Source organism: Homalodisca vitripennis, chromosome 8, assembly GCF_021130785.1.
Source record: "Homalodisca vitripennis isolate AUS2020 chromosome 8, UT_GWSS_2.1, whole genome shotgun sequence".
In the NCBI taxonomy this organism is placed as follows: Eukaryota; Metazoa; Arthropoda; class Insecta; order Hemiptera; family Cicadellidae; genus Homalodisca; species Homalodisca vitripennis.
Window position 1 is genome coordinate 14,722,192 of NC_060214.1, and position 16,606 is coordinate 14,738,797.

Below are 16,606 nucleotides of genomic sequence, written 5' to 3' on the forward strand. Positions count from 1 at the left end.
CACATTTTCGATAAGGTTGCATGAAAATTTACTTCATTAGGCTACGTCATGTGTCAAAATGTCAATATCCACAGTTCAGTTTGTTCTTGCGGTTTCATGCGGACAGATAAAAATTAAAATTTCAGCTTATCACGTGAAAAGTTTCACTAATCCTCATCCAATAAGGCCTTCACTGAAAAATATTTTTTTCTTGACAAAGCCCAGAATGAGAGCGTGCAAAAACTGTGTAATTTAATTTATGTTAAATATCACACAGTCCAAACTACCGGAATAGTAAAATTGTCTAATTTTTCAAACTAGACCTAACGGTATTTAATACACTAAAATAAATTGCTAAATAAAAACATCTCAAGATATTTGCTTATGAAATTATTACGAACCCATTTAAAATAGGCTTATCATTGTCTAAAGTAACGTAACAAACTTCTAGAAATCGCTCAACACTAAAATTAGATGACATTTGACATGGTAAAGTAAGTATTTTTTTTTTTACTGCACAAACTGATGATAATGATTTATTTCCATCTAAAAAATCGTACAATTGTTACAGTTTGTAATTATGGAAATACTAGCATTCTTTAATCAGTTATAGAGGCTAGCAATACAGAACAAAAATGTAAAATCTCAGACTTCACCTTTTATAAATTGTAGAAAATAATATATCGGACTTATACTGTATTACCCTTTTTACATAAACAGTACTAGAATATAACGTATGACTAAAGCTATAACAACAACAATATAAATCATCAGAAACAACACAGATACAAATCAGATCCGTAAGAATAATAATAAATACAAACAAATATATAACAATAATAAATATCAAAACTAACTGTTAACAAAGCTAAACTAAATAACTAAAAACAAAAATTACAATGTTTTGTAGTCAACATTTATTCAACCCTATTTTATGTTAATAAATAATACTTATTAATATTGCACACAAAAAATCAGTTATAAATGTTTATTCTTCCTGAAATTGAATATTACAGATTTTTTTGTTGAAATACGTAGTTACTGTTAAAATATATGATTTTTACGTTATAACGTGTATACTTATAGGAAACTGCCAAAATTCTGGAAAACAAAACAACTGAAAAATAATTTTTATTTCTCAAACAGGACGAAAATAACTGGTTAAAACTATAAAATTACAAATTAATAATATATCATCCTGCATAAAAGTGACAAGAATAGTAACATTGTTAATTTTTTATCCTCTGCATTCACCACATTTTCTCAGCCACTTACATGTGCAATTCAAGTTGCAAGCAATAACCATTCATATATTATATGCTAATCACTATCTAAAATGGTATGAGAAATTTCTGGAAATGGTTAAATACACTAAAATATAGAAATTAAGCAACATTTTACATGATAAAGAAAACGTTTAGTTGTATAAGCTTCTAAATATTACAGAACGAAACATTCCTAATAATGTAAAAGAATGCAAAGGTACCTTTGTTTGTTTGTTTAGCTATCACGCGTAAACTACTAAGACGATTGTACCGAAATTTTACATGGACATTCTTACGGTTCCTGGGATGAATATAGGCTTATTATTACTTCGAAAACCTCTCCGGGATACGCTCCAATGGTCTCCAAAGCAGCAAACATCCTGCTAAATGTAGTGCCGGTGGGCGGCATATTTACAGTAGCTGAAGGAACTAATAACGGAAGATCTAGGCATTAGTTTTTGAGTCACAAACCACTCGTTTCGTGACTACCATTTGAGGAAACAAGCGAGCGCAGTGAGCTCTTGATTATAGCAAGTGGAATCAAAAAGCAATACACTAGATATTAAATACAATTTTTATGGCAGAAAATCGTCGAGGGAACATCGTATTCATTTCTTACCTATCAGGTATACGATACTGATTGATTAGGTATATAAATACTTATATAATTCCTAGACTAGACCGAGGAAATAGTATGATATAGTGAACGTGGATTGGGAAGCAAGAACTTTACTGCATCATGTATAATATTTACAGATTGGTGACAACTGTAATAATGGAAGTGCTGAAATTTGTCAGTATTATTAATGTGGATTTTAGTTTTTAATTTTCAATAACAACATCTATACAATGTAGAAAACTGTTCTGTTTTGAATCCAACTTCAATGCAAAATTACGTATAGATCTATGTATATTGTTTCCCTAGGCAAAGTACCAAATTTAAATTTTGCGGTGGAAGTAGAATGAATTCAAACTAAAAGTGGAAAACCCGAAATAAGATTTACTCACAATTTGGTTTTACTTCTGGTCCACTTAATGATGAACACTGTGAAATGGGTATCTGTTACATGCTATACGAGTATGACTAATTCCATTTTAAAAATAATATAATAGGGACCTTTCATACTAAATTACAAATGCTTCCATTAAGAAAGCTATAAGCTTCGACTTTGGTGTTCCTCTACGTTGATAAAAAAAATAATTCAAGTGTTACTGAAATCGTTGGAGCATAGAAATTGCGGGCGAAGCTCCGGGCGAAGCGGGAATAGCTACTGTTTAAACAAGGTTGTTATGTACAAATATTCATCAATTTCTGTAAAAATTATGGTCTTTTTCAACACAACAAAATAAAGTAATTATTTCACATAGCAATGTCATTTTTTAGAATATTTGAATAGGTATTAAACAAAAATTAAATATCATCAGTGTTTGTTGGAACAGGGCATTGTTGAAAACGATTGGTTTGTTACGCAAAACTACAATTGGTTACTACTTGAAATTAAATCTAATTAAATTAACCGGCTAAACAAATATCACAGCTAATAATTTTTAACCAATTGCCTGTTTTTATACTCAGGGGATGATTTAGTTGGTTCTCTAGTTATATTGATAAATGAAATCATCCCACTGTATGTAGTTTTTTAAAATCTGGAAATACTCTTAGTGAAACACATTAAAATAAAGAAAATCAAAAATTTCACACATAAAAGCATTTTTTTAAATTTGAATCATTATTTTTTTTATTAAATATGATTAGTGTTTATTGAAAAAATACATTACTTAAAATTGGTTTGTCACTAGAATTTGAATCTCATAAGATGTAACGTTCTCAAAAATGTCACAACTAATTATTTTGACCAATTGGACGTATTTACAATCAGCTGATTTAATTGCTTCTACCGTTAACATTTTTTTGTGTTAATGCAATTACATATATTCACTTGGAATGGAGCACCGGCCCAATATGTAAATGTAACACGGAAGTAAACTTCCCACATTTGCATGTAAAGTTACGTCCAGCCAGAACACCTGCAGTTATCTGAAACAGTCGTGACGGTGGAGCACCGGCCCAATATGTAAATGTAACACGGAAGTAAACTTCCCACATTTGCATATAAAGTTACGTCCAGCCAGAACACCTGCAGTTATCTGAAACAGTCGTGACGGTGGAGCACCGGCCCAATATGTAAATGTAACACGGAAGGAAACTTCCCACATTTGCATGTAAAGTTACGTCCAGCCAGAACACCTGCAGTTATCTGAAACAGTCGTGACGTGGAGCACCGGCCCAATATGTAAATGTAACACGGAAGTAAACTTCCCACATTTGCATGTAAAGTTACGTCCAGCCAGAACACCTGCAGTTATCTGAAACAGTCGTGACGTGGAGCACCGGCCCAATATGTAAATGTAACACGGAAGTAAACTTCCCACATTTGCATGTAAAGTTACGTCCAGCCAGAACACCTGCAGTTATCTGAAACAGTCGTGACGGTGGAGTACCGGCCCAATATGTAAATATAACACGGAAGGAAACTTCGCACATTTGCATGTAAAGTTACGTCCAGCCAGAACACCTGCAGTTATCTGAAACAGTCGTGACGTGGAGCACCGGCCCAATATGTAAATGTAACACGGAAGGAAACTTCCCACATTGCATGTAAAGTTACGTCCAGCCAGAACACCTGCAGTTATCTGAAACAGTCGTGACGGTGGAGCACCGGCCCAATATGTAAATGTAACACGGAAGTAAACTTCCCACATTTGCATGTAAAGTTACGTCCAGCCAGAACACCTGCAGTTATCTGAAACAGTCGTGACGGTGGAGCACGGGCCCAATATGTAAATGTAACACGGAAGTAAACTTCCCACATTTGCATGTAAAGTTACGTCCAGCCAGAACACCTGCAGTTATCTGAAACAGTCGTGACGGTGGAGTACCGGCCCAATATGTAAATGTAACACGGAAGGAAACTTCCCACATTTGCATGTAAAGTTACGTCCAGCCAGAACACCTGCAGTTATCTGAAACAGTCGTGACGGTGGAGCACCGGCCCAATATGTAAATGTAACACGGAAGTAAACTTCCCACATTTGCATGTAAAGTTACGTCCAGCCAGAACACCTGCAGTTATCTGAAACAGTCGTGACGGTGGAGCACCGGCCCAATATGTAAATGTAACACGGAAGTAAACTTCCCACATTTACATGTAAAGTTACGTCCAGCCAGAACACCTGCAGTTATCTGAAACAGTCGTGACGGTGGAGCACCGGCCCAATATGTAAATGTAACACGGAAGTAAACTTCCCACATTTGCATGTAAAGTTACGTCCAGCCAGAACACCTGCAGTTATCTGAAACAGTCGTGACGGTGGAGCACCGGCCCAATATGTAAATGTAACACGGTAGGAAACTTCCCACATTTGCATGTAAAGTTACGTCCAGCCAGAACACCTGCAGTTATCTGAAACAGTCGTGACGTGGAGCTCGCATCCATTTGTGAGAGTAACATTTTACTGTTCCAGACTTAACTCCGCCTTGCTCATGATTGGAATCCAATCCATCTATAGAATGAGAAAACTTCATTCGTTTAAAATTTTAAATCTAAATTTGTAATTTGGAAACAAACCACTGCTATGATTAATATACTTGTAACTAGAGTCTCGTTTTATCATTTTTCAGTTTTAAAATACATATATAAGTTCTGCGGGAGATAAACATGAAACGAGTTGTTAATGTTGGAATATTTTTATAGATATGAAAACAATTTAATACGAGATTCTTTTACAAAAACAACTGCGTCGTAAACAAAACTGACCCCTCAATGCATTTTTAATAAAGTTGAATACAACCGCCATTCAGTATCCAAGCTTTCCATAAATTAATCTATCCAACTTCATTAACTATTTGATTTGACATATAAAAACAAGTAAGAAATTTCATATAAATTATAGTCCTATCTTGCTTAATCTTTAGTCTAATTGTATGTTTTATTTTAGGAAATGTAGCAGAATAAAAATATAACATTAAAACTATCTGGAAAATTTAATCTAATTAAGACCTTTCATAAAAATTTTAAGTAAATATCATTCTAGGTTTACAACTAGTGGCCATACAAAATATTCAAACTGAAATAACTCTTAGAGGTTTTTTGAAAAATATACGATAATAGTGAAGTAAGAGTTATGTTTAGATGAACATTATAGTGTTACTTTATCTATAGCAAATATTGATATACCCCGTAATACGCAAGAATAGAAGATTCAATAACCAACTCTATGTAAACCATGTACCCAATATAATTGTGTACTAAATCATACCCATATGAAATAACCAATGTGTATAATTTCCTCAAGGAAATAACAATGGTTATTTTACAATTTTGTAAATTTTTTGTTTTATTTCTTGCAGTATGTCTACTCTCTGTTACGGTAAGAATGTTTGTACTACTCTTGTAGCCTCTATGCATATTCCTCTGTGTATAGGGTCTGATATTGTCGCGTATCCGGGTCCCCAAATTATGACATCGGGTTGCAAGTCACGTTTGGGCGTCGAGCATCGATTACAAGCATTTACGCGACCCTATCATCTCGATTACAAGCATTAGCTCAAGTATGCCATTACGGTTCTGAATATTTATGGGTCCATATCGATTTTGTATGTTGAAGTGTATAAACACTGCAAATACAGTGCTAAAATTTTGTCATTTTCATATAATATTTTAGGTTTAAAATTTGAAATATAAATAAGTAATCACGATTTATGAGATTATGGTTGATCAATGATTAATGATTGATCCTGATATTAATTAATTGCAGATTTTAATCTTAAATTCTGTCATGGTAATAGGTAAATGTAACACTGGTATTCGTCTACTGTATAAAAAATAAGTGTTATTGTTTATATTATGATGTGCACTAATATCATGGACCTATGTATTGTCTGAGTATTTGATGTCATGCACTTTTGCAGAGTACGGAATGTAGACGAGTGTAAAAATGGACTTTTTATGGGATAAACAAATATTTATATATACAAATATAAACAGTGTAATATTTTATGGCGTTACATAATCATGGATTCCAATCATGAGCAAGGCGGAGTTAAGTCTGGAACAGTAAAATGTTACTCTCACAAATGGATGCGAGCTCCACGTCACGACTGTTTCAGATAACTGCAGGTGTTCTGGCTGGACGTAACTTTACATGTAAATGTGGGAAGTTTCCTTCCGTGTTACATTTACATATTGGGCCGGTGCTCCACCGTCACGACTGTTTCAGATAACTGCAGGTGTTCTGGCTGGACGTAACTTTACATGCAAATGTGGGAAGTTTCCTTCCGTGTTACATTTACATATTGGGCCGGTGCTCCACCGTCACGACTGTTTCAGATAACTGCAGGTGTTCTGGCTGGACGTAACTTTACATGCAAATGTGGGAAGTTTACTTCCGTGTTACATTTACATATTGGGCCGGTGCTCCACCGTCACGACTGTTTCAGATAACTGCAGGTGTTCTGGCTGGACGTAACTTTACATGCAAATGTGGGAAGTTTACTTCCGTGTTACATTTACATATTGGGCCGGTGCTCCACCGTCACGACTGTTTCAGATAACTGCAGGTGTTCTGGCTGGACGTAACTTTACATGCAAATGTGGGAAGTTTACTTCCGTGTTACATTTACATATTGGGCCGGTGCTCCACCGTCACGACTGTTTCAGATAACTGCAGGTGTTCTGGCTGGACGTAACTTTACATGCAAATGTGGGAAGTTTACTTCCGTGTTACATTTACATATTGGGCCGGTGCTCCACCGTCACGACTGTTTCAGATAACTGCAGGTGTTCTGGCTGGACGTAACTTTACATGCAAATGTGGGAAGTTTCCTTCCGTGTTACATTTACATATTGGGCCGGTGCTCCACCGTCACGACTGTTTCAGATAACTGCAGGTGTTCTGGCTGGACGTAACTTTACATGCAAATGTGGGAAGTTTACTTCCGTGTTACATTTACATATTGGGCCGGTGCTCCACCGTCACGACTGTTTCAGATAACTGCAGGTGTTCTGGCTGGACGTAACTTTACATGCAAATGTGGGAAGTTTACTTCCGTGTTACATTTACATATTGGGCCGGTGCTCCATTCCAAGCGAATATATGTAATTGCTTAAACACAAAAAATTCAAACGGTGGAATGCTTTCGTTTATTGATATTTAATTAGAAGAACCAATTAAATAATCACCTGATTTTAAAACACCCAACTGATCAATATAATTATTAACTGTGACATTTTTGACAACGTTTCATCTAATGAGATTTAAATGTTAAAAAACTAATGGTTTCAATAAAACACTGATAATATTTAATAAAAATGAAAACTATTCAAATTAAAAAAATGCTTTTATGCCTGAAGTGTTTGTTTTTCTTTATTTTAACGTGTTTTACTACGAGTATTTCTAGATTCTAAAAACACCATAAACAATAGACCGATTTCGTTTATTGATATTTAATTAGGAGAACCAATTAAATCATCACGTGATTGTAAATACAGCCAATTGGTCAAAATAATTAACAGTGACACCTTCATCTGTTGATATTTAATTTCAAGTCTTAAACTAAATAAAAAACGAATTGACTCCATAAACACTGATGATATTTAATTTAAAAAAAAATGACTCAAATTAAAACATTCTTTTATATGTAAAATGTGTTATTAGTATGTTTAACTTATTTATTGAAAAAAAAAAAGAAAATTATGATATTTAATGTACAATCACAAACAACTATGTTGTGTATAAATAACAACTAATCGTTTTCAACAATACATGTTTTAATACTAACCGTTCCAACAAACAAATTACGTTATTTAATTTCAAGAAATTATAACCTAACCTAACCTAACAGTACCTAAAGCTTCATAATTACTTTATACGTTTAGAAGCTTATGAAATTGAAAAGATATATATTTTTCATGTAAAATGTTACTATTTTCTTTATATTAGCGTATTTAATAATTTTCAAATTGTTTGCGAACTACATTAGACAGTGTTTAACTTATTATTTTATATATGATTGGTGATAATGTAATATGTAAATAAATGAAAAAAATATAACTTTTTTTACTTTATGTGAGATTTAAATATATCAATTACAGGTAGCGTTTAGCATAAAAATATGATTAATACTATTGTCAGTTTAATATAAGTTGCTATTTTACTAGAATGTAGTTTTAAAGTTTAATTTTCAGCGTAAGTTTGTAAGTATTTCTACGTTCAAAATATAATATTTGCAGTTATATTATATACGTTACATACGGTTTTAACGTAAAAACATATACATGGACAGAAAATTAAGCACTTTTGTCATAAAAACATAGACAGGTTTTCTTAATTTTGGTGTGTAAAACAGGTTTCTCTATTTCCGAATTTTAGATAGTTCGGAACCCTCGAGGTTAGAGGGATGACAACTGTATAAAGATTGTATGTGGCAGCTTGTATGTTTTTACAGAAACGATTACATATTGTATACCAAATAGAGAGTGTACAATCAGTGTAGGGTGTACATTATATTTAATAGTTTCACTCTGCGATGTATTTTAGGTATGTAATAGGTTCGAGTAATTTGTTTTGTAAGATTATATAATAAAATTCAGGCTCCCCAGATGCCAATGAATAAGGAGGAATAAACACGCGGGGCTGTGCCGTGAGTTTGGGAAAGGGTTGTTTTATGACCTAATAAAACGTGACCATTTCAATCAAATTACTTTGTATTACTTCCATTAGACAGCGGTGGAGATTTCGATCAATGGTTGAAATCTTTTAGGTAAAATTAGCTGTACGCCCGAATCTTGACTTTGAAAATCTTCTTCTCTTTGATATATATACGCCTTAGTCAAGGTATGTGAAGGTCGAAAAAAATTGTACTAAGCTGACTTTTTGGTATGTTTTTAAGACATATTAAAGTAGTATTAAACAAAATGTGAATCTTCCAATTCCTTTATCTTAAATTTTGGTAGCGAAAAAACAAACTTTCTTTCTGGGCCAATTTATTGAACAATACGTTTTCCCCAACTTTTCGCATTATACAGACCTATACGGACTTCGTTCTATACTTAGAGTAAAGCTAAGTACCTGTTCTATAACTTTATTTTATGTTTTTCGCCGTGGGTTGATCATTAAAGCCAATATTGTAGCCAAAACATGACTAAAATAGTAATTTTGAACTTTTTGGAGAAAGAACATAAATTTTTGAAGTCCAGCATCTTGGGAACTATTGGGCCTGTGGTTGGGCTTAAATGTTAGAAAATGTTCTTCTATATTAAAAAAGGTATGTAACTTTTCGTAAAAATCACCACCCATCACGAGTTAGAAGCCAAACGACAAAAAGTCCCGATCGCTATATTGTTATTACTACAATGTAATTGTTTTATTGTTACTATGTTACTATTGTTGACCTTGTTTCGATTGTGTACGATCCTTTATTTAATAGTTGATAACATGCTGTTGATTTGTTCTTGGTTGTGTAGTATATCTAAAATTATTCATTAAACTAAATTTACTTATTTTGCGCTGAATCCAGCCAGTATACTGGATTTTTATACTGTAATATAATAATAAACTGTTATATTATAAGTTCCTAATATAAAATCGATTTATGTTCATAATCCGACAAATATATAAAGTTTATTTCATGCCCCAGCCTCAACAGTACAATGTTAATTTGGTATTCAGGCTTCTTTGTAAATATCTGATGTTAATTGTGGGTTTTTTCGAAGAAATTCTTGTTGGTTGAATTCTTATCTATCCCCATATTTAAACAAAAAATAAAATTTACAGTTTTTCTACCGATATTGAATGAAATACAGCTTCGTATTATGCCACTAATTTGGAATAAGTGAACTTTTCTTAAATTCATTCTACATGAGTCAAGTAAACGCAAGAGATCATTTTAATTATGCAGTCTAACAAAATCAATTTTAGTTTTACGAAGATTAAAATATAAAATTTTAAAATTTGCTACATACTACTATAATGTGAATTTCATTTTACAAACTAAAATGCGGTTTATAATAGGATATACTATTAAAATTACAATCCTTACATGTTATAAATACAGAGTACATAGTAATAAATTGTGCACTTGCTGAATTAAATACCATTTTGGCCCATCTCAATATTATAAAGTTGTAACGCAGTAGTGAAATTGAATAGTTTAGTTGAGAACAAGCTGTGTTTTGTTTAAAAATAGCCGTCATGTCTAATGGGCTTAGTCTAACGAGCACACGGTGTGTGGCCATGTGTGAATATAGTCACTTGTTCAAAGTTCTTATCTTAATCCATTACCACACTGACACAGACAACCGAATAGACGAATGCTTTACCGATTCATGTGCGGAAATGTCTTCATCTAAATATAGCAATGTTCAGGTTCGCTCCACATATTTCGTGATTGAATTGGTTTACTCACTCTTTTCAGAGGTAGCGTGGCCGAGCGGTCTAAGGCGCTGGTTTAAGGCACCAGTCTCTTCGGAGGCGTGGGTTCGAATCCCACCGCTGCCACTAATATTTTGGAGTTGTAATTGTACATGTTATGGTATTGTGAATCAACTTTTTATTTTGTAAGTAGATAAATTTTAAGGAATTTTACACGCAAAAATGCTTTTTGTTTGGTGTAAAAGTAAAATTTTGTTTCATACCGACATGAGGACAAGCAAACAGAGAAAACCTTACTGACTCGTGCGGCAAAAGTCTTTATTTATCTCACGCAAAACAATAACAATACGCAGCAGGGGCGTATCTAAGAGGGGGCCTGAAGGGGTTCAATAACACCTCATGAAATTATAAATAATAGTAGGTTGATATAGATAATTAGCAAGCACAGTGCTTGTGATAAGGATAGCGCCTGCAACACGTTATTCTAGTCTTTTTAGCGGTATTACATATCAGATGGTCATTGAGATAAATTAAAATATTGCATTCTTAGTCCACTATATAGTAGTTAGTTTTCAATAAGCATTACGATTCTAGGCATTCAGTTCGAACTGTGCTAAACAATGAATATGTTTAACATTGATTGTTGGGTTGTGATCTATTGAGGTATGAATACTAAAGCACTAGATCACGCAAAGGACAAAAGTTCAAGTTTTGACTAGATTCAAGTATTGGTAGAATTTTAATATAAAGGAAAGTTCAAACACAACTCATTTGTAAGGCCTTAATGTGAACAATTTCCAGAGGAAGGATCTGATCCTTGGATTCCTGTTTTCGGGTTATTCCTAACGAACACATAACGCCAGTAAAAATGGCTGTTTGGTTCTAAAGTGAAGCTATCTTTCCCGCGTTCGTCCTCTTCAAATATGGTGACGCGAGAATGAGTAGGTAGCAGTGATACCAACTGTGTACAAACATAGATAAGAAATGAGTATCTACGGTACAACCTACTTAGTTGACTTCTCTCATACCAAACGTTATTGTTTAGAAGGAAACAGAATTTTCCGGACATTTGCCATCTTTCAGTGGAACAAAAAAATCAGTAACACTACGTTTCGAGATCTGCAATCTGATCTCTTCCTCAGGTAGAAAACTAACCTTACACGTAATTACAAACTAGCATGTTTTAGTGTTAGTGAAGTTGACACACAACATGGTGGTTGTAATCCTTGACTTAAGCGTGTCACAGCGCTCTGGTATGATTTGTTTATTTTAACCAAGTTCCAGTTTTACAAGATACTGGCAGATAATGGCGGTTAGCTGAATAAAGTGACTTATCTTCTGAGAAAAAATAAATGAAGAAATTCTAGCTATAACAGCAATGTGTGTAGTTATGTCTGTGACTTTGTAATGTTATTACAACTATGTAAATTTTATTAGTGTACATCTAATAGTAAAATATAATCAGTAGCTCCATTGTGTAAATATCTTTTATGGTATTGTACGTTTGCGTCCATAATAAAAAAGAGCTGATGTCAATGTATCGCACAATACATTGTGCACTTCTTGGATTCCACGTGTTTTTAAATGCTCTGCCTTTTAAATGCTTTGTTTAAAATGTATTATTGCCGGTAGAAGATTTGAAAGAATAAACAGATTTTGGACATTTGCCGTGGTTTTATTTTGTAAGAATAGAATACTACGTTTCGAGGATCATAATTTATATTCTTCTTCAGGTATCAAATATCTTAACACAAATTTTCAAGCAATTACTAATTAAGTTATAGAAAAACTCGCAAAAGCTAGAAAGATTAACAGTAGAACAAGTTATACGTCAAAAGCCAAGGATATACCTGAGGTTTAGTGGGAATGAGAAGAAGCACCAACAAAAAGACTGCACAATGCGTGTCATGCGCACCAAGAGACTATGCCAAGGTCGAAACGTGGTATTCTATTCTAGTAACATATTATAATGAAGATAGGTGTCTAAAATCCTGTTCCTTTTAAACATAAAATTGTTCACAAAGTGTAAGTCATACATTTCAATAACGTTATTGCATTCAGTTCTCGCTATATCACTTTAGCTTTTAACACTTCTCTGAAGAGTTTAAAAGAGAGCTCACTGTTTACATCACGTTTTGAAAATCATAAAAAATAAAACTTCTATTTAATATAAAATTTAGAAAATGTTTATACTTCTCAGCGTATTTCTATGTTTTTTGTGTGTTTTTATGTGTTTTTTTTTTATTACTCCTGTGCGAAGTGCTGGTGGTGACACGCTGGCACGCTTCTACCCCTGAAAGGGTTAAAATGTATAGAGACTTAAAATCCTACAGTTATTGTCTTAAACTAATGGTACAGAGCCTGTTCATGTACAGTTTGACAGCAATATATGAATTAAGTTTAGTTTATTATAAAAGCGTGCGTTAAAAATGTTTGTACTAAAAAGCCTTGGGTATTTTATTTCCGTGCAAAGAAGGCCGAAACCTTTCATGCAATGTAGTGCTCTAGAAATATATACCCCCTTTTATTGGTCATAACGAATGCACCCAAAAACCTTCCGAATTGCTTTTCTATATTAAATGTTACTGACACATTTTACATTATTAAGCTTAGTAAAAAGTTTGTTCCGTACATTTTATCATCAAATTACATTTCCACTTATTTCAGAGGTAGCGTGGCCGAGCGGTCTAAGGCGCTGGTTTAAGGCACCAGTCTCTTCGGAGGCGTGGGTTCGAATCCCACCGCTGCCACTAATATTTTGGAGTAATAATAGTAATGAAGTAAATAAACTGTGTTTTTCACTTTATTAAGATTTATTTTTTAGTGATAGAATAATGAGAGAGAGGTCTCATTTAAAAATATCATTTATGCTTTTTATACTAAATACGATATAGATTATACATTTTGGAAGGAAAAACAAGGTTTCCATGCATATTCATTATATCTTAAAACCAGACATCTTCCATAATTTTACGACCAAGAGAGTAAGGCAGTGAAGGTGTTTGCAGTTTGACACTGTACGTATAAGGTAATACTTAAGTTCATCAATTTCAAGAAATATTAATAAAAATGTATTTTCTAACATTTTGTGACGGTTTTTGGTATATAAATAATTTTTAAACACCGTTATTGATAGTAAAAAATTGACATACATTAAATATTTTGACTTATTGGATTGGTCTTAAAATAGTTTTGCTGGTTCGCATGATGAATAACGTAATAAAACCCAAACAATAGGCTGAGTGTTAGCGAAGTCTATTACTCGAGGGGCTGGGAAAATGTTCAAAACTCGAATTTCGTACTATGAAAAACATGTCTAAAAATAAGGCCTTACGCAGACATAATAGCATTACAATTATTACTCCAAAATATTAGTGGCAGCGGTGGGATTCGAACCCACGCCTCCGAAGAGACTGGTGCCTTAAACCAGCGCCTTAGACCGCTCGGCCACGCTACCTCTGAAATAAGTGGAAATGTAATTTGATGATAAAATGTATGAAATAAACTACCATCGGAGGCATATTCAGTTCATGTCTACAAGACACACAGTTAGAACGCTTCAGACAGAAAAAGAAATGCCGAGTCCTGAATCCTTTAGATCCTTTGTGTGTCCCTTTAAATACTGTTTTATCATATTCAATACCAGTAAAGAGTCATCATAGATTGTATGAGATCCAGCTTTACATATTGAGGTAGCAAATTTTTTTATTCCAGATAGACCATCAGCTGGTTGAATAGTACGAGTGACATGGTCGTAACAATCGAGCCTAGAGTTTAGCGTGATCCTAAGAATTTTATCTTGTCGCATACCTCCAGTCTCATAATCGAGATTGACACTCACACTTGTCTCTTAGTTAGGGTCTTTGTAAATGGGTTTGATGGCATATGAAGAACAGTGCATTTGTCTATTTTTAGTTTTAACCGGTTTTTTGTTGACCATTTTTGTTCTTTTGCAAACCAGTATTAATTTGAGAAATAGCCCTGGTGTCAAAGGTGACATCACAAGAAAATTGTATGCACAAGAACGAGTTCTAGTTGGTGCATGTCCAACCATGGAATTTGGCTGAGCATCATTGAAGCCTGTCAGTAAGCTGACACAAAATTTCTTTATTGTCTGTCTAAACAGTCTGTTATACTGACAGTAAAGTTTTTTTCTCTGTACGATTGTCTGCCTGTCTAACTGTCCACAGGATCAATAAGCTATAGGTTTGAAATTTGGCGTGTAACCTCAGCGTAATCTCGGGCATGTCTCCTTAGAATATGAGGAGACAAGTTCTGTACCAGCTTATCCAGTCAAGACGGACGGGGGTGGCACACCCTTATGTTTAGACTAGCAACAGCCCTTAACACAGGGAGCCCCACTCTCGCCAATAGTCGTCCTCCGTAGAAGACTAAATCTAGCGATCTACTACTGCACCTTAATATTTCGACATTTGCAGTTAGTAATGACACTCCTGGACATCCATAGGATTGCCCAGATTTAAGTTACACATCGGTTTCGCTGTACCCAGTGTAGGTTCAACTATAAGGTATAAAACACCCAGAAATAAAACCATCCCGGGAGAATCAAAGCATAACACGTTTAATTTCTGTAATGTCTGAATCTTTAATACTTATCATAAAATTTGAAGTGCTTGAATAAATTCTAATAAATTAATATATTTTGAAGAGCAATTTTGAGACACTATTTGTGACACTGCACATAGAAGATACAATATGATCATAAGAGATTTAACCTTACCGGAGAGTAACTGCCGTCTAAGACTGTTAAATAATCGTGACAATTCATTTCCGACATAATGAACAAACATTTTATCATTTGTGCTATTAAAGGAACAACCTATTTTAAATAGATACTTCTAACTTTATACTTAAAAAGTGCTCTTTGTAGTTAGAATACGTTGCATTAAACTTACATGATATTATCCAAAACAATTATCATTCCTGGATACAGCATTCCATTTAAATCAATGCCGTGTTGAATCTCCAGGGACTTGCTGACAATGATTTATTTCGCAATAGCATTTTCAAAATTAAACACCGCTCCCCTTGATTGGGGTCCACTTTGTGTTTATTTCAACTATTACGGTTGATTAATTAACTAAAATAATTATTTATTACCCATCCTAGGATAAAATGATAAAAAATTATTCTTTCTGATTCTTATTCTGATTACAAGGATATTAACATCGATCCTTGTGTATTTATATAGAAAGGAAACTATGATGAAGAGACTGGAAATCAGTACTTTAATGGTTTGTGCTGACATCGATTGAGCTTCTACTTAAGTAGTGGTGTATGAGGATAGCTGCTGCCGATAAATCATTCAGCTTGATAAGTGGTGGCACACGTTGTGTAACGTTAAGTTATATTGTGTGAGGTCACGATGTGTGATATATGTTGTGTGACGTCACGACATCTAACATATATTGTGTGAGATCACGTCGGGTGACATATAATGTGCGACGTCACGACATATAACGTATATTGTGTGAGGTCACGACGTGTGACATACGATGTGCGACGTCACGGCATATAAAATATATTGTGTGAGATCACGACGTGTGACATATGCTGTGCGACGTCACGACATATAACGTATATTGTGTGAGGTCACGACGTGTGACATATGCTGTGCGACGTCACGACATATAACGTATATTGTGTGAGGTCACGACGTGTGACATATGCTGTGCGACGTCACGACATGTAACGTATATTGTTTGAGGTCACGACGTGTGTACAAAATTGTACATAATTTATTTAAAGTTTGTTACTGATATTAAGTTATTGTTATTGGTTTGAAAGGTTAATAGGATTTCGGATACTTTTATATGTTACAAAATGTGTAAAGTAACGTTTCTAGGGTTGAAATCTATCCTCTTCATCAGGTGGAAAGATAACTAGTACATAAAAAAAGGAAGAAAGGA

General features: G+C 34.0%; 3 non-coding genes across 3 annotated transcripts; 2 read left to right on the forward strand and 1 right to left on the reverse strand.

The window, feature by feature from the left end:
* The first annotated feature begins 10,720 nt into the window (after window positions 1-10,720).
* On the forward strand, window positions 10,721-10,802 carry Trnal-aag. Its single transcript has one exon. It is a non-coding gene; the product is annotated as a tRNA-Leu (tRNA).
* A 2,542-nt stretch (window positions 10,803-13,344) lies between these two features.
* Trnal-aag lies at window positions 13,345-13,426 on the forward strand. Its single transcript has one exon. It is a non-coding gene; the product is annotated as a tRNA-Leu (tRNA).
* A 625-nt stretch (window positions 13,427-14,051) lies between these two features.
* Trnal-aag lies at window positions 14,052-14,133 on the reverse strand. Its single transcript has one exon. It is a non-coding gene; the product is annotated as a tRNA-Leu (tRNA).
* Between the last annotated feature and the right edge of the window lie 2,473 nt (window positions 14,134-16,606).